We start from the raw sequence: 26,435 nt of genomic DNA on the forward strand, positions 1-26,435 counted from the left end.
GGAACTGCTTGCTATCACCCTAAGTGATTAACCAGGAAAAATTTGTTTCCTTTTCCTGAAATCTTAAGGTCTGCTCTTTATAGGTTTTTACATCAAAAGGAGGAGTGTTTCTACCAGAACACGCAACAGTGATTCCATTGAACCAGAAGATATGACCACCTGGCCACTTTGGGCTTCTCATGTCACTGAATCAATAGGCACAGAAAGAATTTACTGCTATTTCTTGGGTATAATGTTTCTGAATATCAAAGGGAAATAGGACTATAACTACACAGTGTAGGTAGAGAAGAGTTTTCTTGAAATACAGGGGATCCTCTAGGCCATTTCTTAATACTATCTTGCCCTGTGATTAAAGTCAATGGAAAACTGCATCAACCCAATTCAGGAAGGACTACCAATGGCCCAGAAACTTCAGGAATAAAGGTTTGCTTTGCCCCAACTGGAAAAAAAACCACAGCCAGCTGAACTGTCTGTGAAGATAAAGAGAACATGGAATGGGTAGAAAAAGAAGGTAGTGCTAAATATGAACTACAACAATGTAACCAGTTACATTAATGAGGACTGTGATTGTATGACTATTTCCTGTCTGTTCTCTTATGAGTCTGACTGCATTTGCACACAAGCAAATATCTTGTTCTCCTTTTATCATATGACATAAGTTGTACTGTTCATCTTGCTGTATTTAAGTCATAAGATATGAAGTTTAAGATTGGATGTTGCAGGGGGCTGCCAAGAAGGCAGCTTACTAAGGTGTGTGATTTAGTTTGCACTCCAGAACAGCTACTAAATAACCAGGAACAGTACAGAACACCTTCTGGGGCCACGTTAGTGGCAGGACACACAGCTTACCCGAATCTGGATCAGCTGAACTGCCTGTGAGACCCCTAGAACCATGAGTGCCCCAAGCTGTGGTGGCCAGTGCCTCTCCCCCACAGGCTTCTTCCCAGAGGGGAAAAGAAAGAGACTTTACCAGCAGCAGGGGATGAGCACAACCAAACACCAATTGTGGAATAATTAACAAATTCTGAAAACTGAAAATGGCCCCCAGTTCAGGTGAACCTGGTCAAAGCAGAGATCATTCATTTTTGCCCTAGCACCAATGGGGCAGGGCTGATGGAAAAAGAAACAGGTTTTTGTGGCTGTGCTTCAACAAAGGTTTGACTGCCTTTGGATAAAGTGGCAAGACTTCTCAGGCTACAACTGCCTCAGCCATAGGCAGAAACAAGCTTGTTTGAAGGCTTGTCTGGAGCCTGTGCCTTCCCTAGGGGAGGGGTGGAGCCCAACACTGGTGGAATCCCTCCCACAAGGAATTCAGACACCAGAGCTTGATAATTTGAAGCCATTAACACCAACCTACAACCTCTCCTCTGTCTCTACCACACCCCCAGCAGAAAGAGTCTACCATAGTTAAAGGTACTGCATCATCTTATGCTGGTGGGACCTGCAGACAGACAAGCACCACATACTGGGCAGGATAAAGAAAACAGAATCCAGAGACGTCACAGGAAAGTCTTTCAACCTGCTAGGTCTCACCCTCAGGGAAAACTGATGCAGGTGATTCTTTCCTCCTGATAGGAGGCCAGTTTGGTCTGGGAAAATATGGGTGGGATCTATAATACCTAAGGAGACCCTCCTAAGGGTGGGGGGGGAAAGGCACAATACAGACAGAGCAAGAAACAAGAAAAAAAGAAGTGAAAATTTCTACCCTGTTAAACAAAATCTAAGGTAGAGGTTCATAAAAAGCTGAACTGAATATCAATGAACAGACAGACAACAAATTCATTCAGCAAGAAAACAGGTAAAAGAAATGAAAGCAATCTCCAGAATAGATTAGTAAAGGTAATTAAATGCCTGGAAGCCAGCAAAAAATAACAAATTACACTAGGAAAATTGAAGATATGGCCCAGTCAGAGGAACAAACCAACAATTCAAATGAGATACAGGAGGTGAAGCAATTACTTCAGAATATACGAACAGAAATGGAAAACCTCATCAAAAATCAAATCAATGAATTGAGGGAAGTTATAAAGAAGGCAAGGAATGAACAAAAAGAAGAAATTGAAAGTCTGAAAAAACAAACCACAGAACTTATGGGAATGAAAGGCACAGTAAAAGAAATAAAAAAAGAAATGGAAACCTACAGTGTTAGATTTTGAGAGGCAGAAGACAGGATTAGTGAACTGGAGGACGGAACATATGAAATCAGACAAATAAAAGAAAATGTAGGGAAAAAAATGAAAAATAAGAGCAGGGACTCAAAGAATTGAATGAGAACATGAAGCATATGAATGTGCATATTGTGGGTGTCCCAGAAGGTGAAGAAAATGGAATAGGAGGAGGAAAACTAATGGAGGAAATTATCACTGAAAATTTTTCAACTCTTATGAAAGACTTACAATTACAGTACCAAGAAGTGCAGCACACTCCAAAGAGAATATATCCAAATAGATATACTCCAAGACACTTGTTAATCAAAATACCAGAGGTCAAAGAGAAAGAGAAAATCTTGAAAGTAACAAAAGAAAAGCAATCCATCACATACAAGGGAAGCCCAATAAGACTGTGTGTAGATTTCTCAGCAGAAACCATGGAGGTAAGAAGATGGTGGGATGATACATTTAAATTACTAAAAGAGAAAAACTGCCAACCAAGAATTCTACATCCAGTAAAATTTTCCTTCAAAAATGAGGGAGAAGTTAAAACATTTTAAGGCAAAAAATCACAGAGGGAATTTGTGACCAAGAGACCAGCTCTGCAGGAAAAGTTTAAGGGGGCACTAGAGACAGATACAAAAAGACAGAAGAGAGAGTTGTGAAGAAGTGTGAAGAAATGAAGGCTATGAGTAAAGGTAAGAAGAATGAAAATTAGATATGACATATAAAATCCAAAAGGCAAACGGTAGAAGAAAGTACTACCCATACAGAAATAACAATAAATGTTAATGGATTAAACTCCCCCAATGAAAAGACATAGAATGGCAGAATGGATTAAAAAACAGGACCCATCTATATGCTGTCTATAGGAAACGTATCTTAGACAAAGGATAAAAATAGGTTGAAAGTGAAAGGTTGGGAAAAGATATTTCATGCAAATAACAATCAGAAAAGATCAGGAGTAGCTGTCCTAATATACAACAAATTAGACTTCAAATGTAAAACAGTTAAAAGAGACAAAGAAGAATACTATGTACTAATAAAAGGAACAATTCATCAAGAAGACATAACAATCATAAATATTTATGTACCAAGCCACAATGCTCCAAAATACATGTGGCAAACACGGAAAACACTGAAAAGAGACATAGAAACATCTACCAAAACAGTTGAAGACTTCAATTCCACACTCTCATCAATGGACAGGACATCTAGACAAAGGATCAATAAAGAAAGAGAGAATTTGAATACCACAATAAATGAGCTAAACAGGCATTTATACAACATGACACCTCACAACAGCAGGATACACCTTTTTCTCAAGTGCTCATGGATCATTCTTAAGGATAGACCACATGCTGGGTCACAAAGCAAGTCTCAATAAATTTAAAAAGATTTAAATCATACAAAACACTTTCTCAGAACATAAAGGCATGAAGTTGGAAATCAATATTGGGCAGAGTGTCAGAAAATTCACAAATATGTGGAGGCTCAACAACACACTCTTAAACAGCCAGTGGGTCAAGGAGGAAATTACAAAAGAAATCAGCAAATATCTAAAGGCAAATGAAAATGAAAACACAGCATATCAAAACTTATAGGACACAGCAAAAGCTGTGCTAATAGGGAAATTTATTGCCCTAAATGCCTATATCAAAAAAGAAGAAAGGGCAAAAATCGAGGAGTTAACTGTCCAGTTGGAAGAACTAGAGAAAGAATAGCAAACTAACCCCAAGACAAGCAAAAGGAAAGAAATAATGAAGATTAGAGCAGAAATAAATAAAATTGAGAACATGGAAACAATTGAGAAAATCAACAAAACCAAACCAGAAGTTAGCTTTATGAAAAATCAATAAGATTGATGGATGCTTGGCAAGACTGACAAAAAGAAGAGAGAGGATGCAAATAAATAAGGTCAGAAATGGAAGAGGAGACATAACCACTGACCCCAGAGAAATAAAGGAAGTAAAGACAGAATACTATGAACAACTTTATGCTAATAAATACAACAATGGAGATGAAATGGACAACTTTCTAGAAAGGCATGAGCGTCAACTTTGACTTGAGAAGAAATACACGACCTCAACAAACCAATCACTGGTAAAGAAATTGAATTATTCTTTAAGAAGCTCCCCAAAGGAAAGTTCAGGGACAGATGGTTTTACATGAGAATTCTGGTAAACATTCGAGGAAGAATTAGCACCAATCCTGCTCAAATTCTTCAAAAAATTGAATAGGAGGGAAATCAACCTAACTTATTCTACAAAGTCAACATCACCCTCATACCAAAGCCAGACAAAGATATTACAAAAAAGAAAACTACAGACTAATCTCTCTAATGAATATAGATGCAAAAATCCTCAACAAAATCCTTGCAAATTGAATCCAGCAGCACATTAAAAGAATTATACATCATGACCAAGTAGGATTCATCGCAGGTATGCAAGGATGGTTCAACATAAGAAAATCAATTAATGTAATACACCATATCAACAAATCAAACAGAAAAACCACATGATCATCTCGATTGATGTAGAAAAGGCATTTGACAAAATTCAACATCCTTTCCTGTTGAAAACACTTCAAAGGATAGAAATAGAAGGGATCATCCTCAAAATGATACAGGTAATATATAAAAAACGCACAGCTAACATCATCCTCAAAGGGGAAAAATTGAAAACTTTCCCCCTAAGATTAGGAACAAGACAAAGATGTCCACTATCACCACTGTTACTCAACATTGTGTTGGAAGTTCTAGCCAGAGCAATTAGACAAGAAAAAGAAATACAAGGCATCAAAATTGGAATGGAAGAAGTAAAAGTCTCGCTGTTTGCAAATAATATGATGCTATATATCAAACACCCTGAAAAATCCACAGCAAAACTACTAGAGCTAATAAGTGAGTACAGCAAAGTGACAGATTACAAGATCAACACTAAAAAATCTGTAGCATTTCTATACACTAGTAATGAACAATCTGAGAGGGAAATCAAGAAAAGAACTTCATTATAATTGCAACCAAAAGAATAAAATATTTAAGAATAAATTTAACTAAAGAGACAAAAGACCTATACAAAGAAAACTATGAGAAATTGTTAAAGGAAATCACAGAAGACCTAAATAGATGGAAGATCATATTATGTTCATGGATTGGTAGACTCAATATAGTTAAGACGTGAATTCTACCTAAATTGATTCACAGATTCAATGCAATACCAATTAGAATTCCAAAAACATACTTTTCAGAAGTAGAAAAAAAAACCCAAATTTATCTGGAAATGGCAGGGTGCCCCAAATAGCTAACAGTATTCAAAGAAAGAAAAATGGAGTTGGAAGTCTCATGCTACCTGACTTTAAGGTGTATTATGAAGCTACAGTGATCAAAACAACATGGTACTGGCACAAAGATAGATATATTGACCAATGGAATAGAAAAGAGTGTTCAGATATAGACCCTCTCATTTATGGACAATTGATCTTTGATAAGGCAGTCAAGCCAACTCATCTGAGACAGAACAGTCTCTTCAATAAATGATGCCTAGAGAACTGAATATCCATATACAAAAGAATGAAAGAGGACACATGTCTCACACCCTATACAAAAGTTAACTCAAAATGGATCAAAGACTTAAACATTAGAACTAAGACAATAAAACTGTTAGAAGAAAATGTAAGGAAATATCTTATACATCTTATACTTGGAGATGGTTTCCTAGACCTTACACTCAAAGCAAGAGCATTGAAGAAAAAAAGAAAGAAATGTGAACTCGTCAAAATAAAACAATATTGTGCACCAAAGAACTTCAGCAAGAAAGTAGAAAGACGGCCTACACAATGGGTGACAATATTTGGAAATGCCATATCAGATAAAGGTCTAGCATCCAGAATTTATAAAGAGATTGTTCAACTCAACAACAAAAAGACAGCCAATCCAATTACAAAATGGGAAAAAGACTTGAACAGACACTCCTCAGAAGAGGAAATACAAATGGCCAAAAGGCACATGAAGAGATTCTCAATGTCCCTGGCCATTAGAGAAATGCAATTCAAAACCACAATGAGATATCATCTCACACCCACCAGAATGGCCATTATCAACAAAACAGAAAACGACAAGTGCTGGAGAGGATTTGGAGAAAGAGGCACACTTATCCACTGTTGGTGGGAATGTCAAATGGTGCAACCACTGTGGAAGGCAGTTTGGCGGTTCCTCAAAAAGCTGAATATAGAATTATCATACGACCCAGCAATACCATTGTTAGGTATCTACTCAGAGGACTTAAGGGCAAAGACACAAACGGACACTTGCACCCCAATGTTTATAGCAGCATTATTTACAATTGCAAAGAGATGGAAACACCCAAAATGTCCATCAACAGACGAGTGGCTAAACAAACTGTGGTATGTACATACGATGGAATATTATGCAGCTTTAAGACAGAATAAACTTATGAAGCATGTAATAACATGGATGGACCTAGAGAACATTATGCTGAGTGAGACTAGCCAAAAAGTAAAGAACAGATACTGTATGGTCCCACTGATGTGAACCGACATTAGAGAATAAACTTGGAATATGTCATTGGTAACAGAGACCATCAGGAGATAGAAATAGGGTAAGATAGTGGGTAATTGGAGCTGAAGGGATACAGACTGTGCAACAAGATTGGATACAAATCTCAGAAATGGACAGCACAATACTACCTAATTGTAATGTAATTATGTTAAAACATTGAATGAAGCTGCATCTGAGGTACAGTTTTTTTTAATTATTTTTTTAATTTTTAAAATTTTTAAAATTTTTTTCTCTCTATTATCGTTTAATTTCTTTTTCTGTTGTCTTTCTATTTCTTTTTCTAAATCGATGCAAATGTACTAAGAAATGATGAATATGCATCTATGTGATGATATTAAGAATTACTGATTGTATATGTAGAATGGAATGATTTCTAAATGTTGTGTTAGTTAATTTTTTTTAATTAATGAAAAAAAATATTGTTCAACTCAACAACAAAAAGAGAGACAACCCAATTACAAAATGACTAAAAGACTTGAACAGACACTTCTCAGAAGAGGAAATACAAATGGCTAAAAGGCACATGAAGAGATGCTCAGCTTCCCTAGCTATTAGAGAAATGCAAATCAAAACCACAATGAGATATCATCTCGCACCCACCCGAATGGCCATTATCAATAGAACAGAAAACGACAAGTGCTGGAGAGGATGTGGAGAAAGAGGCACACTTATTCACTGTTGGTGGGAATATCAAATGGAACAACTGCAGTTTGGTGGTTCCTCAAAAGCTAAGTATATAATTGCCATATGACCCAGCAATACCATTGCTAGGTATCTACTCAGAGGACATGAAGTCAAGGACCCAAACAGACATTTGCACACCAATGTTTATGGTAGCATTATTTACAATTGCAAAGAGATAGAAACACCCAAAATGTCTATCAACAGATGAGTGGGCTACACAAACTATGGTATATGCACATGATGGAATATTATGCAGTTGTAAGACAGGATAAAGTTATGAAGTATGTAACAACATGTGTGGACATTAAGGACATGATGCTGAGTAAGATTAGCCAGAAACGAAAGGACAAATACTGTATGGTCTCACTGATATTAACTGACATTAGTGAATAAACTTGGAGAATTTCATTGGTAATAGAGACCATCAAGAGATAGAAATAGGGTAAGACATTGGGGAAATGGAGTTGAAGGGATACAGTTTGTGCAACAGGACTGAATGTTAAAACTCGGAAATGGGCAGCACAATACTACCTAACTGTATTACAATTATGTTAAAACACTGAATGAAGCTGAATGTGAGAATGATAGAGCAAGGAGAGCTGGGGGCACAAATGAAATCAGAAAGAAAGATAGACGATAAAGATTGAGATGGTATAATCTAGGAATGCTTAGAGTGTATAATGATAGTGACTAAATGTACAAATTAAAAAAAATGTTTTTGCATGAGGAAGAACAAAGGGATGTCATTACTGCAGGGTGCTGAAAATAAATGGTAATTAATATTTTAAAATTTTAACTTGTATGTGAGACTAAAGCAAAAAATGTTTATTTGGTACAAAATTTATATTTTGACTAGTGCATTTCCTAATATAACTTTTGTAGACAGCTTAATTGAGCACCGTAAGTACATGGAACCTTGAGTAGGACATGAGATTTTGTTGGTCTGTCCAGACTGATGCCCCAATAAATCCCAGAGTGATTTGAACAGTGAATAAAAAAGTACTTGCAAAGTCTCCTTCAGGGAATGGTGAGAATGGGGGAAAATCCAGCTTCCCCAAGTTGAATTCTTGATATTCTCACAAGCAGTGTGGACAACCAAAACTATAGGTTGAGCACCAAGTCTTGGGGTTTGTTCTTATGAAACTTAACCCCACAAAGGATAGGTTAAGCCTACTTAAAATTAGGCCTTAGAGTCACCCTCAAGAAAACCTCTTTTGCTGCGCAGATGTGGCCTCTCTCTCCAGCCAACACAACAAGCAAGCTTACCACCCTCTGCTGGTCGGCATGTGACATGACTCCCAGGGGTGTGGACCTTCCTGGCAACGTGGGACAGAGATTCTAGAATGAGCTGAGACTCAGCATCAAGGTATTGAGAAACCTTCTCAACCAAAAGGGGGAAGAGTGAAATGAGACAAAGTGTCAATGGCTGAGAGATTCCAAACAGTCAAGAGGTTATCCTGGATGCTATTCTTAGGCATTAAGTAGAAATCACCTTGTTATTCAAGGTGTAATGGAGAGGGTGGAGGGAACTGCTGAAAATGTAGAGCTGGTTCCTGTAACCATGTTTCTTGAAGATGATTGTATAATGATATAGCTTTCACAACGTGACTGTGTCACTGTGAAAACCTTGTGTCTGATGCTCCTTTTATCTACCTTGTCAACAGATGAATAAAACATATGGAATAAAAATAAATAATGGGGAACAAATGTTAAAAATAAATTTAGTTTGAAATGCTAGTGTTTGATGAAAGGAAGAGGTTAAGGGTATGGTATGTATAAATTGCTTTTCTGTTTTCATTTTATTTATTTTCTGAATAGATGCAAATGTTCCAAGAAATAATCATGATGATGAATATGCCCCTATGTGATGATATTGTGAATTTCTGATTATATATGTAAAATGGAATGATCAAATAGGAATGTTTCCATTTGTTTGGTGTTTTTGGTATTAAAAAATAAAATTAAAAAAAGAGTGGTTGATAAGCTGGATTATGTGATGACATGTCTCCACCAATTTGAGTGGATCTAGATAAGTTTCTGGAGTCCCATAAAAGAAGAAACATGTTGGGGAATGAGCGTGATACAGAGAGAGCAGAGAATACTGCAGCACCATGAAGCAGAGTCCATCTGCCAACACTTTGGAGATGAAAAAGGAAAACTCTTCCCAGGGAGTTTAATGAAACAGGAAGCCAGGAGAGAAAGCTAGCAGATGAGGCAGTGCTCACCATATGCCTTCCCAGCCAAGGGAGAAACCATGACTGTGTTCACCATGTGCTTTCTTGGGTATGAGAGAGAAACCCTGAACTTCATTGGCCTTCCTGAACCAAGGTATCTTTCCCTAGATGCCTTTGACTGAATATTTCTATACATTTTAATTGGGACATTTTCTCAGCCTTGGAACTGTAAACTAGCAACTCATTAAATTCCTCTTTTTAAAAGCCAAAACAAAAATAAGATTGAATGTTACCTAAGGTCTTACACCCTATTCTGAAGAGATACAGTGCAATTCTGACTGTGTGCAGGACATTTGAGTAATGTCAGTTGAAACACACATCTGCTATTGTGTTCTATTTGGAAATCAGGCACGTTTAAAGGTGATGTGTATAGCTGCTATGTTGAAAAGTGGTGGACTGAGATGGGTGAGTTCTGCTCTCAAGTTGGCCAAGTTATTATGCACATCCATTTTTCTTGTCAGGCAAGCACTGGCCTGGCTGTGGCTGCAAGTATATTTCATGGCTGGTTGATAAAACTGAAGGCTGGTGTATTAAATCATCAATCAATTGATTGAATCAACCAAGGCATGTTTTCCACAATGATATTATCTAATGAGTTGAAGGCTTTTAAAGAAGAAGAGAGACTCTTTCACTGCTTCTACAGCTATTGTTCCTCTCCTTTTGAGTTCATTCAGATCCTTCATCAGAGCTTCCAGCTTCACATCCTGCCTACAGATTTTGAACTTTTCAATTCCCACATTTGTATGACACCTTTATAAATCTCACATTTACAGATATCTTCTATTGATTCATGTCTTTAGTGAACTCTGACTAATACCCAGGCATTTAAATGTGCAGGCTGAAATGTTGCAAGATATATCACTTGAATAGAGATATGCACAAATGGATACATGCCCACATGAATACAACTGAACAAACGTGTGCTCACAAGCATCCTCACACTTACACAAACGTGTCCACACATATATACATGCACAAACACACATGCTGTGAGCACCTTTATTCCCTTTTCTCTAATCCTTCTCTGCACTAAGCCATGGGAAAAAATTCCTTCTGCTCCTTACAGGTTGATCAGCGTCCTACTCACTGAGCTCTTTAAGCTAAACATGAAATAGTCCTGGCCTGCATGATGTTGGTTGTCACTGTCCTTCTTTTGGTCTCAATTTCTTAAGGGAGACTTCTGTAGAACTTCATAAGTGTTCCCTTAGCTACTCCTGTGTCAGGTGCTAGTCTGGATTTGTGGGTCATAGGTGAGTTATGCATAGATACAAAGTCAGAGAACTCTAAGACATGAGCCACAACTGGGCACGAGGGATGGTGACATGCAGGGGATCATGGGTCCAAGATTCAACTCTGCCTTGGCAAGTTACCAAACTGCTTATGGCTTCAATCTCCTCATGTTAGAAGGAGATGATGTGACCCACTTTTCAAGGTCCTTGAAGGGTTGGATTAGGATAATATAAAATAGCAGAGAGTGCAGGACATAGTGACACATGTTAGAATGACATCAATCTATTAAAATTGTTCAGAGTGGTAATGTTAAGACCAAAGGAAGCAGAGGTCTGTGGGAACACAGAGACATACAATTCCCCACAACATAGGGGTGTTGATGAAAGGAGCAAGGAATACAGATAACCTGCACTCTGGACTCAGAGCTGTGTCTCTGTCTCCTTAGATTGGCCCCCTTAACTGTTTTTTTTTCCCAAAACATTCTAACAATGAAAATTATATATTTACCCTTTCACAAACTGACCTTTTCTATTTTGTTTTAGACTGATTTCATGATGTGTTCCCATAAGAATGGTGTTTTATTGCTTTTGGAAACATTCAGTCATCTCTTTGGTTAGAAGCCACAGTGGTCAAAACAGTATGGTACAGGCACAAAGAAAGATGTATTGACCAATGGAATTGAATGAAGAGTTCAAAGACAGGCCACTAAATCTACAGTAAAATTGATCTTCAATGCACAACCCCCCACATCCACTGAACAGGGACAGTATTGTCTTTTAAATAAACGAGGCTGGATATCAACAGCACAAAGAATAAAAGAGAATCCTTACCTTGCACCATATTCAAAAAGTAAATCAAAGAGTATCAAAAACCTAAATATAGAAGCAATTACCACAAAAATCCTAGAAAAAATATGGGAAAACATCTTCAAAAGCTAGTAATAAGAGGTAGCTTCTTAAACTTTACAATCAAAGCACAAGCAATTAAAGCAAATAGAATAAAGAGAACACCTCAAAATCACAATCTTCTCTGCTTAAAAGTACTTTGTCATAAAGATGTTTGAGCAGCCAAGTGAATGGGTGAAAATATTTGGAAACCACATATTGGATAAATGTTTGATATGAATACACAAAGAAATCATGATTTAACAACAAAAGAACAAACAATGCAACAATAAAATGGGTAAGCTATGGATAGACATTTTTCTGAAGAGCTTATACAAATGTCTAAAAAGCACATAATAAAGAAATGCTTGTCTTCATTAACCCTATAAGAAAAATGTAAATCAAGACTGCAACGAGGCATTGCCTCACATCTATAAGAATGACTGCTATTAATCAAAGAGGAAACTACAAATGTTGGAGAGAATGTGGAGAAATCAGAACAGGTTTACCCTGCTGGTGGGAATTTATAATGGCACAGTCACTGTGGAGGACAGATTTGTGGCTCCTTGGAAAAATAAATATTAAGTTGCACTATTAACCATATTTAAATGTATCACACCACTGCCTTCTTAAATACATGGTTTCTGGTGAGAAATCCACATATAGTCTTCTCAGACTTCCCTTGCATTTGATTTGTTTTGTCTTTGACATTTTACAATCAGATTAGAGGAGTCTTTGAATAGATCTTTTTGGATCTGTTTGGGGTACACTGTTTTCTTGCATCTTTCATTTTATGTCTTTCATAAGAGATGGGCAATTTTCAGTGATAATATCCTCCATTATTCTTACTGACACATTTCCCTCCTCTTCTCCTTCTGGGATACCCATAAAATGTACATTCATGTGCTTCATGTGCTTCATGTTGTCATTCAATTCTCTGAGACCCTGCTCATATTTTCCACTGTTTTCCCTATTTGTTCTTTTCTGTAGGATTTCAGATGTTCCATCCTCTAGTTTACTAATCCCTTCTTCCTCCTCATCAAATTGCTCTTGTAAGTCATCATTGTGTTTTTCATCTCTTCTATTGTGCCTTTCATTCCCATAAGTTATCTTCTTTGGCATTCAGTTCAACTTTTTCTAGACCTCTACTTAACTGCTCAGAATTTTTCAGCTCTTGTTTTTCTGTTTCTTTCTTTCCTAGGTGGAAACTTTTTGAGGAGGATCTCCAATGATATGATTGATCTCAATCAGATTTTCCCAAGCGAGGTAGTCCAAGGTCCCAGATGGTGAAAGCAATCAGTATCAAGTTCCCCTTAGAATGAGACCAGGCCTGTTGTGTGACTTTCATTTTGAACCTGTAGACATTGTGCTTTTCCTATTCTGACCAGCAAGTGACACTTAATCTACATATCCCCACCCACATAAAGTAAACTGGAGCGTTTTATTCTCAGCGTGCCAGGGGCATAGTTGAGTTAGAGCCTGAGGTAAGATCAAGCTTAAACTGCTTCTATCATTCCCTGGGGTCTGAATTCTCTGAAAAAGGGCAGCCATGTGAGCTAGGCCCCACCCCTCATCTTGGGCAAGATATAGCTTCTAAGGAATTATCTACTTCACTTTTATTGTAACTTATTTTCTCAGTATATTAACTCTGCCCTTTCCTGGGTTAGAGCTGGCAATTGAAAATACCTGAAACTTTCACCAATGGGCTACGTAGAATACTTTTTAAAAAGAAAAAAATGGAGAAGAAAGAAAAAATATAGAGATAGAGAAAAAAATAAAATAATTTTTCAAAGCCAGTCCCCAGTCCCCAGTGTTCACCAGTCAAAAACTGAATTTGGTACCTGACTTGGGGCACAGTCCTTTTTCAGTGCTCTGAGTTTGGGCAACACCAAAAGCCTCCCTTTCCCCCCCTTAATCAGTTTCATCTCCTGTTTTCTCTCCAGCTTTTTCTGGGTTTATCTGTGCTTGGAACTTGTATACAGCAGTCCAGATTTGTTCATTGAAACCAGAATTAGAGCTTATTTAAACTACAGCCTCTTGCTCCTAGTAGGAAATTGCTTCTTGTTCCCTTGGTAGAGTGTCTCCAGCTGCCTGCAGTGCTGGGGGGGGGCACCAGCCAATGCACTTTGAGAACTTTACTTACAGTTCCTTGCTGTGATCTGGGCACTTCCATTTATTCCATTCTATTGTATAATATGTGTCTGGTTGTAGATGCCCCCCAAGCAGTTGCTCTAGATATTTAGATATTTGCTCTAGATATTTACTAGCTGGTGTAGAGGACAGGTTAAATTCCATATCTTTCTACACTGCCATCTGGCCCCACTTCTGTCCTGAAATCTTCCATACAGTAGCTTTTATTTCTATAGTGTCTGATGTTTTCTTTGTTCTCATCTAATGTCTTCTTAATATCCTTTACTTCTTTGCTTGCATTTTCCTTCAACCCTTGGAATTAATCCAAGAGATTTGCTTGATTATCTTTGATTAGTTATCTCCTCAGATTTTTTGTCTGTTCCTTTGACTTGGCTATTTCTTCATGAGTTCAAGTATGCCTTGTGATTTTTTTGGCTGATATCTGATCATTTGATTATCTTGATGGGTCTACTCTGAAAGTCTCTTTCTCTCTCTTGTCTAGGACTAATTTTTACCTGGGTTTATATTAGGGCATTGTTTTGAAAATTGGATTCTCCATATTTCTCAGCCAAACAGAGCTGGGTATCTGTGTAGGAGATGTAGACCAGCTCACAGGGCCGGGGTTAGGATATGGAAGGCTCTGAAAAGCCATTCTATTTTTGGCCTAAACCACAGATGGCACTCATTCATCTTCAGATGCTGTTTGCATCCTAGGATGGGATGAAAATTGCAAGGCTTCTGTGCAGTTACTTCATGGTCAATAACTGCCTCTGTGTGGGGTGATACCCCCCCCCGTTATACCGAGGCAGAGGATTCCCATAGCCACCCCAACTTGCAGCCATCTTCCATACAAGGATGAGGCTGCCTGCTGCTATTTTCCACACAAGTGGGGGGTGGGCACTGGGAATTCGTTTCTGTTAAAGTTTTTGTCGACTCTTCATTCCTTGCTGACCTTGGCCTTAAGGTGTCCTACCCTGTATCAGGAATCTCCAAAAGGTTGATTTAGACAGTTTCTCTCCATCCGCTTGCTGCTTTTGGGAAAGGCTGCCATTGTCTCCTTAATCATCCAATATAGAAACTCCTCCTTGATGCCCTTTTATAAACGCTCTCTCAATGACCTAAGTCCTGCTGTGTGTCCCTATGGGCTTGGGTTTCTGTGTCTGGATATAGGTAGGGATGTGTCCCAATGCTGTAATAGATTTTATAGTCTGTGACCCCAGGGGGAGGAAGAAGAGATCCCAGCTATTGCCTCTGTGCTCTACTGGAGGTGTGTGTGGCAGAGTGAGGGGATGGGAAAGGACAAACTGTCCCATGATGGAAGTTTCCTACATGATATTTCTCTTTCTTTGATTCAGCATTTGTGGGATTCTTCTCAAGTCTTCACCTTCCTCCAGAGTTATGAACAAGTGAGAACTGTTCTTTTATCACTAAATCTCTGGGGAGGTTATTTTTGTAAGTGTCTTAAGTTGTCTTACTGATTATGATAGATTTCTAACTCATTTTTGCATAGAATGTGAGATATGGATTGAGGTTCAACTTTTTGCACTTGGAAATCCAAGTGGATATTCTATCACCATCTTTTACAATAGAGTATCATATATCCTTTTTGCACCCTTGCCAAAATTAATTGGCAAGGCATATATGACTATAGTTCAGGGCTCTCTATTGTTCCATTGATATATTTGTTTATCTTTGCATAATACCTTACTTTGTAGTAAGTCTTGAAATCAGGCGGTGTTAATCCTCAAATTCTGGTATTCTCTTGCAAAGAGGTTTTGGCTATTCTAGTTTTTCTGCATGCCAGTATGACTTTTAGAATAAGCCTGTGATTTTCTAAAAAAAATGCAGGGATTTTATTTAAGACTGCATGGTATTGGTAGATTAATTTGAGTGCCATTGCCATTTTGACAATAGTGAGCATTCTCACTCATAAACATTGCATGTCTATTTATTTTGAATTCCTTTCATTTTTCCCAGCAACATTTGTCACATTTTTTTCAGATTTATAACTATTTCATTTTAATTTTAGCATTTTATTTTTTATTACTAGTAAATCAAACTTGATAAATTCAATTATGAGCCCTAGAATCTTTTTGCAGATTCCATAGACTATTCTATTTAGATAATATGTTACCTTTGAAAAGTATAGTTTAACATCTTCCTTTCTAATCTGTATGTCTTTTATTTCTTTTTCTTTCCTAATCACATAGGTTAGAACCTCCAATGCAATATTGAATGGAAATTATAAGATCAAAAGTAATTGTCTTGTTCCTGATATTAAAAGGAAAACTTGATTTTTAAAAAAATTTATATAAGCAATTTGATTAACTTGTGTCTTGATAAAATTTTATCCTTATTTCTTGTCCTTGGGGTTTTCTGCTTTTCTTTTTGTCTTTATACATTTTATTGAGTTTGGAAAAATTTTGGCCATAATTTCTTTAAGTATTTTTTCCTCCAATCTTCAGTTTCATATATCATAGGCCCCTTGAGGGCTGTTTTCCATCTTACTGATGATATGTTCATTTTTAAGAATTCATTTTTCTCTGTGTGCTTCAGTTTGGGTAGTTTCTATCCCTACATCTTCAAGCTCAGTAATCTTTTCTTCTCAGTGTCCAATTTGCTGTAAATTTTATGCAGTGCACATTTCTTATCACACATTGTAATTTTCATCTCCAGAAGTTTGATTAGACTCTTTTTTATGTCCCCATAACTCTATTTAACTTCTTAAACATATGGATTACAGTTATAAGAGAGGTTTTAGTGCTTTTGCCTGCTAATTCTAACATGTGAGTCAGTTCTACTTGATTGAGTGATTATTCTTCTCATTAATGGTCATATTTTCCTTCTTCATTGTGTTTCTGAAGTAAATATGTTAGGTGCTTGATCTTTTCACATTCCTACAGATATTGCTGAGCATTCAGGATTTACTAAGATCTCTTTACCCTCATGCATAAATTGAGACACTCAACACCTCACTTAGTTTCAGCTGCTGTTTCAGCTTAAATTTCCAGTGACTACCTGTTGACAATGGGGTGTTCTCCTGGTCTTGGGTCTTCAGACACTCTATCACTTTCCCTCTACTCCCTATTAATAAGATACTGATATCAAATGGATCTTGTCACCTAGGTAAATTTGAGGAAGTTTTCTGTGTGTACTTGGAATTGTCATTCTATTTATTCTACCTGCTTCTTTGGGGGGGTTCAGGGAATTTCACACAATTTCTGACCAACCATTGCTGCTCTCTCCCTTACACTACTTGGGTGAGGAACGTCCTTCCTGTCTGTCCTCTCCACCTTCAAATACCTGTTTATATTTCATGTCTTTGTTAAATGTCATCACCTCCAGGATGATTTCTGTGATACCTGCCCACAGGAAAGGATAGTGGCTCCCATTTCTGTGCTCTCACAGCAAGTAGAATACATCTCTGTTACAGCACATATTGCACCACTTAGAGTCCTCTTTCTCTTCTAGACAGTAAGCCTCTCACAGTGAGAACCGTGCTCATCCTTCTGTGTCCATGAATGATGAGATTTTATTAGATCCTAATCAACTATCTCACAGCTAGTTAATGGAATAATTAGTAGTAGAAGTAGTACTTTTAGTTTTTTGAAGTAATTCATAGTTTATAATAAACTTTTGTAAATATCACATTCACTCCTCCTTCATGTTGCTATGGTTCATTTGCTTAGTTAAAAAACGTTTCTCTTTACAGTTTTTATTTGTCAGTTTATGTGGTTTTTCTCCATCCATTAAATTGGGAGCTAATCAAAGGAAGAAAGAAAAACCCATTCATCTTCACATTCCCAACAGTGAGCTCAGTTCCTGACACAGGAGGGATACTCAGGCAAAATTTGATGCATGCACAAGTTAGAAAAAGAAATCTTCTGTTATCCCAACTTACACTAAACTGGCAGTATTCCACTCAAACCATTGGGAACTGAGGTTGGCTTGAAGTCCACATCTTGTCTGGGACTCCACAGGATCCAGGTGAGAAGAGTCTCAGAATATTTGTTGCTCTGTTTCACTCACCCTTTGAGTTTTTGATCAGAGGCATCAAAGTCAGCCTGTCCTACTTCCCCTTCTTTGCCTCCACTCTCTGGAGTTCTGGCTTGCTTGTGTTAATCTTGTTTCAGCTATTTTCTGACTTGGTAAGATAGACCTTGCCTTAACCTGAGAGATTCCCTAAGAGGACACTGTATTTTATGTGTATACATATATATATATATATACACATACATAACTAGATTTATTGTAGGAATTTACCCACACATTTATGGGGATTGATAAGTCCAAATTCTGTATGGCAGAGCACAGTCTGTGAACTACGATGAAGGTTTGTGAACTATGATGAATTCCCAAGGAGAAACTGGCTGAAATGGAGATAAGATTTTTTCTTTCTGACTGCTGAAATCATCAGTTTTCCCTTTACGGCCTTCAACTGGATGAATAAGTCTTCTGTCATTGCTGAAAGCAATCTCCTTAGTTGATTGAAGATGTCATCAGCTACAGATGAAATAAACTGACTAATGATTTAATTGCACAAAATATCTTCCTGTTAACAGTCAGGCCCATGCTTCTTCAGCAAAATAAATGGACTAAGACAAGTTGAACCCTGAACTTCACCATCATAGTCACCTATCCCCAGAATGGGAGACAGACCCAGTGAGGGAAGAGGATACATTTCCAAAGTCATATGGTGGGTCTTTTCTTGGAAATGCAATTGATGCTTCTGGAGGCCTGGCCTTCATTCTGTCTGCTTCATAGGAATGCTCTCATGGTTTGAATCTTCCTCAAAACTAGAGAATTAGGAAAATTCAATTCTGTAAACTGTTGAAAGTCCCACTGGAGGTAGCAGGAGCCCCACTGAGATGCTGTCATGCAACACTGTCCAGGTTTATCTCCAGGTACCCAGGAAAACATCTGATAACATTAGGGTGGCATTCAGGATCCTCACAGTCTGTTCCTGCCCACACACATACTACATCCTCCAGTTGTACAAGACTCATGCTTTCAACCTTCCTTCCACTTACTCAGGCAACATTCTATCATGACCCAGGGAATAGTGGAAACAAGACTGAGATGCATGAATCATGTGTCCTGCCTCTGCATCTGTATTACGATTCTCTGCATGTATCCCCTATCTCCCCTAGTCTAGTGATAAATATATGTCCACCTGTACTGGATCAACATTCCCACAGGTTGAGACCTTCTATACCTTTCACTTTCAGCTCTGTATCTTCAACACTTGTACTGCGTTCTGGCACAGAGCTGATCTAGATAGTATTTGTTGAATGAACCATCATATTAACGTTCCACTCTCTAGCCCTCAAGACTCATTTGCTTGCCTCCAATATCCTTGCTGTGACTGCATAACCCACCCAGCATTTTATGCAGGGTGGAAAATCATAGACCCAAGTGACAAGTTCCTACATTTCATCAGGAATTATAGACATTGGTTCACAACCATCTGACACACTAATGGTTACAATTCCATAGCTCCTAAATGGTGCACATTTAAAGGTAAGAAAGAGGGTATTTATGTTTAAGTGTGGAGTAAATTCATCTCCTGAGCTGCTGAAAGGATTTGTAAGTTAGAGGAGATGGTAGGGGGAATGACACATAGTATGGATGCCCTGAGAGCATAATCCACATGTGAACATCATCAGGAATGTGTGTGGAGAGAGGGGAGATTCATTGAGGCTCATTATTCAGAGAAGGGTTTAAGAAAGATGGTGCAGTGTCAGAAAGTGACTATAACAGATATTCAGGAGACCTGGGTCCAGTTCTGTCTTTGCTAATGTCTTGCTGTGTGAATCTGGATACTTCTTTTTTCCCATCTTTGCACCTGAACTATTAAAGTGAGGGAGGATGAACTCTCTTAGGGCTCTGCTTTCTCTGCCTTCAGTAGACTGTGAGATTGGGTCCTGAATGTGGGTTTCTGGGTGAAGCATGTGTTGACAAGCTTTGGTACAAGCAGAGGGTCAGATCTGGGTGGGACATACACTGAAATCCTGGGAACTAACCTTAACTGGAGGACCATAAGCCGGGAGGGGAGGTATCTCAATGGATGGGTACTTTGTTATTGTCATAAGTTCTGCTCAGGAAATGCATATTACTTTTCTGCAGGCTACTGTAAACATCCCTCATATTGTATTGCAGAGGGTCCCTAAGTGCAGAGCAGTTCAGGCACAGTCATACTTAGTGTGTTCAGGTACTATGGTCATAGCTCATTTGCTACATGACCTTGGAAAAGCCTCTACCACTGTCTTGGCCTCAGGTTCTTCATCAGATAAAAGTGGAGTTGAAACAATTCATGATCATTTATTCTTGTTTAGTCCCTCAAGGTGCCAATCCCCAGACTTAACACTCATTTGATCCTGTCATGGTGGGGATTCCATCATAGAACCTATTTCACAGAAAGGAAACTGAGGCCCAACTATATTAAAGAACTTTAGAAAGCTCAGAGTTGGGAGTTTAGGCCAGCTGTGTGCTTCTTCAAACACTTGCACTCTTTCCTGTGGCTTGAATTTCTGTTTATAAATGGGAGATACAGACCTGATGAGCCCCAAGTAGATTTTCTGTACACTGTCCTTCTCAGAGTTGGTGGAAACATGTATCACATCTTTAGCTCTTTATTCCAGGATTTTCAATAAGGCACTTCACACTGCACCTGAATAGTTACCAGACGGTTTGTGAAGAACACAGGGAGACACCCTGGGCTGAGCATCACTAGCAAATTTTCAGAGTCTTTCCTGGGCTTTGATGACTGTTATGAATATAAGTGATGTGATGACAGCAGTCTAATTGAGAATGAAAAATTAGCTTAGAAGCCAGTATCTCTGTACTGGGCTCTGAGGCATCCTGCAAAGTGTGCCTCTGACATAATCCAACTTGTGTCAAAGAACTGAGACCCCAGCAGTGTGCACTCATTCTTTGGACTCTTGGAGATCTTCCCATATCCTGGGGGTTCTTTTAAAGTGGAAAATATTCATGTTTAATTGAGTGGCAGAGTAAGACCTGACTTCCACACTCTTAGTCTCCAGCATTTGCTAAGACCTGCCATGTGCCAGGCACTGTACTGGGCACAGCTCCAGTGATCAATCATCAAATTCTTATGATGACTTTTGAAGATGGTGTGTTAGCAGAATCACCACATCACTGATGAGAACTGAGACCCTTGGGGTAAAATGGTATAACACTTTAAATTCATGGGGGTAGAATCCAGCCTATGGAAAAAAATGTATTTGTTCTCATGTATTCAGAAATATTCATTGTAATTACTATAAAAATGAGACATTGGAGAGAGCTTAAGAGGTCAACAGTGAGTGGAAATATTCTTTGGACATGCAAATGATGCATCCTTTCACAGTATGAAATCTCACGTTTGCAAATGTGTACACGTGGGGAAATGCTTACAACATAATGTTGAAAGACACAGAGCTGCATATTTGGTACAATGTCACTTGGTAATAGATATAAATTATCTATTATCACAAATAAAGTGAATGACGTATTGAGAGGGGTTGTATCAAAGTCATACATATTCTCCAGGAGGAAGATGGAGGGAAGACATAAACCCCCACATTTCAGTAAGTCTCTATCTTTGTGTGGATCATATGGTTTTGTTATCTACCAGACCTAAAAGAAGTCTTTATCATAATATCAGCTGGATACAAAATCAGGAAACAGACAACTCAAGGATTAAAACCAAGAGTAAACACCTTCAAATAGTAAATTTACTTTGTGCGAAGATCGTCACAAGAAAAAAAAGCTGGGAAATAATGGCCTATCCTAAGAAAGAGAATAAAATCCATGAAATATCAATGGAAACGACCAAACTATGATCATACCATATGAAAAATTTAAAATAATAGTCCTCAAAATGTTAAAGGAGGGTTAAAGAAAATATAAAGAAAGAACAAAAGAATATCAGATGAACAATGAATGAATAAAATGAGATTATAAATAAAGATGTAGAAATTTTAAGAAGGAACAAAACAGAGTTAATGGAGTTAGAAAAAAGACAGCTGAACTAAAAAGATTCCCTAGAAGATTACAACAGCAGTTGGAGCTGACAGAAAATAGAATCAGTGAATTCAAATACAAGACAAGTGAAATGAGTCCGGCTGAAAGCTGAAATACAAAAATATACCTAAGAGAAACAAAAATAACCCAAGAGGAGGATCCAAGGTGGCCAATTAGGGAGAAATTGGGTTCACTTCCCTCCCAGCAGAAAACACGTGGAGACAGGAAAAGTCTTTCTGGAAAAAGTTCTGCGGCTCTGGATTTGGAGATTTGGAGAAGGGCTGTACAACACCTAGAAAAGTACAGAACAAGTAGAGAGAGAAGATGCATTGAGGATTATTGAAGCTTCAATAATCCTCTGTTCTACTTTGCTAGCTACCAGAATGCAATATATCAGAAACAGAATGACTTTTAAAAAGGGAAATCTAATAAGTTGCTAGTTTATAGTTCTAAGGCCAAGAAAATGTCCCAATTAACATAGGATATAGAAATGTCCAATCTAAGCCATTCAGGGAAAGATACCTTGGTTCAAGAAGGCTGATAGATATTCAGCATTTCCCTCTCAGTTGGAAGACCACATGGTGAACATGGTGGCATCTGCTGGCTTTCTCTTCAGACCACTTGCTTCATGAAACTCCCCAGGAGGCATTTTCCTTCTTCATCTCCAAACCTCATTGGGTGGTGAACTCTCTGCTTTGTGGTTCTGTAATATTCTGCTATGGCATTCATATGACTCTAAAACGGGACTCTTTCCAAAGTGTTTCCTCTTTTAAAGGATTAACGGGGGTGTCATAACTCCATGGAATATATCTCTTCACAAGTTACCTTCCACAATTGGGTGGGTCATATCTTCAAGGGAACAATCAAGATACTCTCATCCAACAATATTGGATGAGGATTACAGGACATGGATTTTCTGGGGTCCAACACAGATTCCAACTGGCAGAATCTCCTCATCCCTGACCTCTGTAGTAAAACCCTACCATCAGGGCCGAAAGCTTCAAAATGTCCAGTTCCTGGTATTAGGTAGCTGCAGAATGAGATGGCTACAAAGACAGGGAAAGACACAGTCTAGCACTTTTCCAGGTTTATGCTGGAAATTTGGAATGTTGGGATATGCAGATTCAGCACAGCCTGCCTGGCACTGCAATGTTATTTTCTGGAATCAGCAGGGGGCTAAAAAGAAGCCCTACCTTATGGAGGGGCTGAGAGAAAGGGAATGCCAGCAGTGTCATCTGATGGCAGGCAAAGAAAGTGCACCTTTGGCAAGAATCCAAAGGCTTTTTACCTGACCTTCTCTCCCCAGGGTGCTGTGGAAATGGTGTGCACCCTCTTCATGGGTCACATGCTTGTTTGGGTAACACTGACAAAATAAATAGCAAGGAATAAAAGTAACATGAGGCTGACAAATAACAAAATATTAGAAGAGAGAACCTGAGCACAGAAAACTCACTTTGATAACTTGATGTCCAGTTATCAAAAAATTACAAACCACACTAGGAAAGAGGAAAATCTGGCTCAGTTAAATCAGTAAATTAAAAAGTAAGAGAAGATGTACAACTTGGAATAACCAATCAAAGATGTTCAAACGAGTCTCCTAAATCAATTCAAGAGGCTGACTGAAGAGATAAAGAATGTTAGGAAGATGTTGGGTGAACATAAACAGAATTTTGTAGCATGTAAATAAAACCAATGGCTTTTATAGAGTTAAAGTAAAAACAGATGAAGTTAAAAATATACTAGAGGCACACAACAGCAGATTTGAAAAGGCAGAAGAAAGGATAAGCAAATTAGAAGACAGATCACATAAATTAGAACAGACAAAAGAACAGATAGAAGAAAAAATGGGACAAATAAAGTAAAATCTCAAGGAATTGATTGACAATGCAAAATACACTAACATTCAGATCATAGCAATCCCAGAATAAGAGAAGGAGAAAAGGGCATAAGGAATACTTAAAGGAAATAATAGTTAAAAATTTACCAACACTTATGCAAGATGTAGACATAGAACTCCAAAATTCCCAATACATACCAACTTAAAAACCTGAACAGACCTATTCCAAGGCATATATAAATAAGAATGTCAAATACCACTAATAAACAGTATTATGAAAGCAGTAAGGAAAAGCAGTTTCTGATGTATAATGCTCAATAAGATTAAGTGCTGTTTTTTCATCAGAAATCATGGAGATGAGAAGGCAGTAGTAAGGCAAATTTCAGACACTTAAAGAGAAAAACTGGCAGTAAAGAATTCTCTATCCAGGAAACATTCCTTCAAAACTGAGGGAAATGTCATGCCATTCCTCTGTGTTCTCCACACTGCTCTGGTGCTCCAAGGCCTATCTGACCTATACTCCATCCCAGTGGACCCCATAATACACCTCAAAACACTACCCCCACAATCCATGCTCACAAACACAAGTGTAGCATCCCCAACTCATTCCTATACCTGCACTGCAACTCGTCACTGTATTGCTGTGCACCACCCTATGCCCCACATCCTATTCCACATCCATCCTGCAAATACAAAGCTTTAGATTACTAAAGAAAATCAACTTTCAAAGTAACCCTATCAAGATATTTACGTGCCTCAAAGGAAGCAATATCAGTAAGCATAACAAAATGCAGACTGATAAAGCCCAGCATAATGATCAAATTAAAACACAGACTTTGGAACAATTAATCAAAGATGTTCATGTAACTCTACCAAATAAAATCAATGGAATGTCTAATGACATAAAGGAGATCAAGAAGACAGTAAAAGAGCATTAAGAGGAATTTGAAAGAACAAATAAAGAAAGTGCAGATATCACAGAGATTAAAGATGCTGCAAACAAAATAAAAATATGCTAACAACAAACAACAGAAGATTTGAAGAGGAAGAAGAAAGAATAAGAGAACTGGAGGGCAAGACAACAGATTTTGAACTCACAGAAGAGCAAATAGCAAAAAAAGTTGGAAAAAATTTGAATTGGGTCTCAGGGAAAGTATGGACAAAACAAAGCCCACAAATAGGAAAATGATTGCTGACCCAGGAGAAGAGAAGTGTAAAGGCTAGAAAGATTAATTGAGGAGATAATGGAGGAAAACTTACTAATCCTAAAAAATGGCATAAATATGTAAATCAACTCCCAATGAACTCCAAATAGAATAATCAAAACAGACCTTCCCCAAGACATACTAATCAGTTTGTCAAATGTTTAAGAGAAGTAGAAAATCCTGAAAGCAGCAAGAGAAAAATAACGTACAACATGAAAGAGAAACCACATGTGACAGTTTGACTCTGTTTTGAACCCCAGAAAAGCCGTATCCTCTATTCCTCATTCAGTATTGCTGGTTAGGAGATTTTTTATTGTTGCAATAGAGATTTCACCCACCCAACTGTGGGCAATAACTTTTGCTTAGATATCTTCCATGGAATTGTGACTGTACCCATTCCAAGCGGGTCTTTATTAGTTAACTGGAACCATTTAAAATTGGCAGCATTTTAAAGAGAAAGAGAGACACAGTCATGAAACTTACAAGAGCACATGCAGCCAGAAACTTTGGAGATGAAGAAGGAAAATGCCCCTGGGGCAGCTTCATGAAACAAGAAACCTGGGGAGAAAGCTAGCAGACATCACCATGATTGCCATGTGCATTTCCAGTTGAAAGAGAAACCACGAACTTCATCAGCCTTTGTTGAGTGAAGGTAACCTCTTGTTGGTGTCTTAATTTGGGCACTTTTAAAGACTACCTTTAATTGGGTCATTTTTCATGGCCTTAGAATGGTAAACCTGTAGTTTATTAAATTCCTCTTTTTAAAAGCTATTCGGTTTCTGGTGTATTGCATTCTAACAATTAGCAAATGAGGACAGATTTTGGTACCAGAGAAGTGGGGAGCTACTGTGGTTTGAAAATACCAAACATGTTGTAATGTCTTTTTAAATGGAAAAGGGAAATATTCTGGAGGAGTTGTGATGAGGTTGATAGAGAAGGCCTAGGGTGCTTGGAAGTGACTGTTGGTAGAACTCTAAAGGTACTTCTGATAAGGTCTTAGAAAGAAATGAGGCACATGTTATTGTAAACTGAAAGGAAGGCAATTTGTGTTTTAAAATGGTAGATAATCTGGTAAAGTTGATTACTGGCTTTGACTGGAAGTCATATTTAAAAATCCATGAACTTGGATATGTAGCAGAAGAGATTTCCAAATTTAATGTGTGTGGGTGTCACCACCTATGACAGTTATTCTTTGTCCAGCAAAGAATTGGTGTGGGAAGAAAAAAGCCTATGACTCAAAGTCAGAAAACAAGGGAGTCTCTGAACCAAAAGATAGTCAGGGCCCCGATTTTATTTTTTGTTAGCTATTGAATAGGTAAAGGGGCCATTTGGAGTTAAGCTATCCATTGAAAATGAGGGAGGGTTCCTATTTGCATTGAGGAGGTATATTTAATTTTAAGAACAAAGCGAGAATTTCCCCATGAGTAGGAGGATATTTTCCAGATAGGCAAATGCAAATATATGGACATGCAAATAG

This window comes from Tamandua tetradactyla (genome assembly GCF_023851605.1).
Source record: "Tamandua tetradactyla isolate mTamTet1 chromosome 22 unlocalized genomic scaffold, mTamTet1.pri SUPER_22_unloc_1, whole genome shotgun sequence".
Classification (NCBI taxonomy): Eukaryota; Metazoa; Chordata; class Mammalia; order Pilosa; family Myrmecophagidae; genus Tamandua; species Tamandua tetradactyla.